Source organism: Lucilia cuprina, chromosome 5, assembly GCF_022045245.1.
Source record: "Lucilia cuprina isolate Lc7/37 chromosome 5, ASM2204524v1, whole genome shotgun sequence".
Classification (NCBI taxonomy): Eukaryota; Metazoa; Arthropoda; class Insecta; order Diptera; family Calliphoridae; genus Lucilia; species Lucilia cuprina.
This window is the reverse complement of record NC_060953.1, coordinates 34,885,182-34,889,741: the sequence shown is the minus strand read 5'-3', so window position 1 is coordinate 34,889,741 and position 4,560 is coordinate 34,885,182.

Sequence of the window (4,560 nt, the reverse complement as noted above, 5' to 3'; positions counted from 1 at the left end):
AATACTAACGCATTTCCAACGCTTAGTCCCACAGTCACTCCTCTGTGGAGTATCTGTGGTTTCGGCAAAGCATCGAACTAATCCCGAAATATTGACTTTACCTTACATCAGTCTTTTAACCGCAACACACTCTTCCTTTTTCAACCACTGGGTGAGCTTTACAATAACTCACCACCGCAACATTGTGTATCTTATACGGCTAAGACAATTTACGTATTTGGAATTTCCGGTCCACACTTTGCTCAAGTGTTCGATCTATCTTATAATATTATTTCAGTGAAACTTGTTGTAATCTATAATACTACAATTTTACTTCCTAATAACTTTCAAGAAAATGGAACATTAAAATTACTACTTGAATCAAAATGGACATACCTCCTATGATAAGCTTGTATTAAAATCATCGATTCTTCCGGTCTTTTCAGTACTTCCGTGGAGTAAATTTGGAGGTTATTTTTTTCTGTATAAAAATTGTTTTTCAAAGAAATACAAAGAATCACATATTAGAAAAAACTATACAGCTCAAATCCTCAGATATCGTAAAATGAACTATTTATTTAAATTGTTAATATGAAAATAAAATATTTTTTTAAATATACTTAAAACTGATATGGTTACCTCACATTATAGGAGCAGCCCTACGATACGATACTTGTTGAATTTAATAAATTTATACAATTAAAGCACTACATATTGCCATTTATTGCAACATAATGAACTTTATACTTTTCTTTGTCAAACATGAGCTATGTATTGACTTAACCGTATTCCTTCGAACAAAGAGGAACACAAAGACATTTGCACTTTAATTATTAAATCGTAAGAAACTGACATTAATTACTGTAACATTTTGAACTTTATTTGTTATTTTGTTTGACAAACATGTGTTCGACTGGAAACATACGACATTTGTACTTAAATGATTTAATAGACATCATAAAACTTTGACATACTTTGGTCATCTTTTTAAGGATATGCTGCTACTTAAAAACATACATACATACATACATACATACATACATACATACATACATACATACATACATACATACATACATACATACATACATACATACATACATACATACATACATACATACATACATACATACATACATACATACATACATACATACATATTTCTAGAATGTTTCATTGAAGGAGCATAATAAAACAAAGCTTTCCTCTTAGCGTTTAATTATTTTTGTTGTGCCTGTTTTATCTTCGGGTAATTAAAAGAAAATCTTCAACATTTAGTTGCAAAAGGGAGCAAGTTTACTTGTTTTTCAATTGATTGACAGGTATTATACACAGTGGGGTCAATCATGGCAAATGTAGAACTGAAGTTAGACAATTATATACATTTGTTTCACAATATTATTTATTGCATAATTACTATTTTTCCTGGTGATCCCACTGTGTAAAAACCTGCGACTATTATTCACATGTCTCGTAAGTATTTTGAAGGATTTATTTTTATATGTAATTTGTTTATATTTTTATGGAAATCTACTTAAATTTTATATATCCTCGTAAAGAAGACTATCTTCTGAGAGAAAGTTAATTTATCTGCGTGTGTGTTATCCAAATTTGAAGATTATATGTTGTCTGTAAGGAATATTAAAAATGTTATATACTTAAAAGTGCCTTTAAAATATAAGACTTAACGTATTTAAGCCCCTTCACACGAGCACACAAGTAAAATGATCTATCATCTGGATCCATATGAACATCAAATGCTCATACGAATCCTCTTTCAATGTGTTATGGTTTCATTATATATTGCGTTTAGACGATACCATCCTGGGATGAGAACTCAATTTCTTCTTCCCCACATTTTAAAACATTATATAATTTGTACCATGATGTAAAGTGGCTTTTAGTGTTAAAAAACAAAAAAAAAATGTGTTTGAAAAATTATATAAAAATAATCCCCTTTTTTAGAATAGTAAGGGTATTTTCGACCTACGCTAATATAGGTACCCACCAAAAACATAACATGTACTTGTATTCAACAACTTACTTTTCAATGACTACTACTTACCGTCTGCAATACTTAAGCTGAAGGTCCACACCATGCTTTCTCGCATTCTAAGCATCTGTCAAAAAAAATAGAATCAATGTATTTGTATGCTGAAATGAATAAGCGTTACAGGCGGCGCACGAACGTGTCTGCTAAGTTTGACATTTTATTTTCTTTATTTAATGCATATTTAGACCTGGTTCTCACTGGGAAACTTTTGTTGAGAAACTTTTGATTTTGTGTGTGAGAGAAAGAGATGGTTGATATTTCTTTCTCTTTCTCTAACACACAAAAATCAAAAGTTTTTCAAAAAATGTTTCCTAATGTGAATCTGGTCTTATCAATTTGAATTAAATAAAATTAGTTTAATTATGATACGACTAAAAAGCTTCGCATGTAACTTGAAGCGTAGAACGCGAAGTAGGTATAAAAAGCGCGTAATGCTTTGACGCGAATACGCGTAATGTGGACCTCCGGCTTTTTACTTCTCTATCGAAAGTATTCATACAAAAATTAACTAGTTAAATGTTCTCTATGTATCATTTCATAAACAGAGCAACTTAACTAAATTGTTGAACGCACAACAGACCCGATAGTGACCTTGAAGGAGAGTTGACCCCACAACTATATGCCGATGCTTATAAGTCAGTAGAGAGGTCTTCGCTCGTGAGAAACTTTTTTATGTCGAATTCCATTTAAGCCAATAATCACTGTTGAAATTATTTTTTGATAGGAATCTTATAGAGGTGATATATAGGATCAATTATGGACCGATAGAAAATATTTGTGGAAAATTTAAATCTTCCAGCTCATGCCATTCGAACTCTTTCGTTCTTTAAATAGAGATGATTTGATTGTTTTAGAAATTAATAAGGACCCAGAGTATATAAATTAGAGTGATTCAAGCTTATGTGTAGGAAAAAAAATTGTTCGACCGACCGTCTCTCCTCTAGAATTGTTCATTGGGTGGTAAAACTATATAATACAAAATATTAGGCTGATAGATGGAATTTGCAATAACTTTTAAAATTTTCAAGCAATTTTTGTGTAATATATGTATCTTTTTGCTTGTTATGCTGTGCACATTACAGTCTCTTTACAAAAAGATACAAAAATATTATTAAATTTATTATTTGAGCAAAAACTGAAAAAATCTATATTTTCCTCTTGTAAATGCTTTTGGAAACTTCAGATGGGAGCGGGAAAAATTCGCATATTCTTTTTTTGGAACATTCTAATATACGCATACTTGTAGGTATATGACCATACGATGTATTACAAACGGAAGTTGAATTTAAACCCTTACTTTTCAATGTAAGTTTTTTCCGGGTGACTTTATGATTTATATTTTCAAAAAGGAAAACAATTCTTGTTTTCATACCAAAATTTTTCATTTTATGTTAATGTTCTTAACACATCATAATTACCATCCTCATTGTATTTAATTGCAAAAATCAGACCACATAATTAAAATTAAATAATATACATAATTGGAAAATTTAATTCTGTACATGTTTATGACATGATGAACAGGTAACATTTGAGATAAAAATTTGTAAAACATTTTGTATTTCATACGACACTCAAGTCATCTGTGGCACATAAAAGCAAACAAAAAAAAAACTCTGCTGATGTTGGTTGTTTGATATGTGTAAGCAAATATAATAGAAAAAGAAATTTACAATTACATGTAATTAAAATGTTTTTAAAACAAAACAGAACCGGATATTATTGATTAAAAATAAAAACTTTGTACATTCAGTAACATTTAATATTCCAAAAATTTAATGGTCGTATATTAACAATAACTTTTTGTTCTCAAAATTATTATTCATTATTCAAATCAGCACAACTTTTTTATAAGTAAGTTGCTGTTAATGATCAGGCTTCTCGAGGAAATGGTTTAGAGGTCAAAAATTTACTTATAAACTTTAGTATCACAGTCAAATGAATAACTTTAATGAATCATAAATTTCTCTATCATTATTTATAAGTATCATTCAGAAAATCACTATATACAAGTTTAATATTCCCTTTGTATTTTCTAAAATAAAATTTCCAGAGCAGAGCCGATATAGCCACCTTCGCCTGTTTCTAAATGTGCTGAAGAAGATCCAAATTTTTAACAACAGATAAAATTCAGGTTCATAAGTAACAGAGATATAAGCAAAAAAAACTCTGAACATATCGCTAAATTTTGTTCTTTTAACAGCTCCTTTACAGAACTAAACAGAACAACATGTTATGAAAGTTAGTACGCGAAGTAAGCGAGAACCAATAAAATAATAATTAATTTTGAAACATAAAATTACCAAGCCAAAAAAGAACTTCCATAGAAGCGGAAGAAGGAAATACTGAAAAGGACTTGCAGAAGTTATGATTTTAACACAGGCTTACCAAGCCAAAAAAGAACTTCCAAAAAGCTTAAGAAGGAAGTACTGAAAAAGACTTGCAGAAGTTATGATTTTAACACATACTGAAGTCATTCTTAAGAAGTAATTTTTATGTTATTTTTGAAAATTGTTACCCCCATTTTC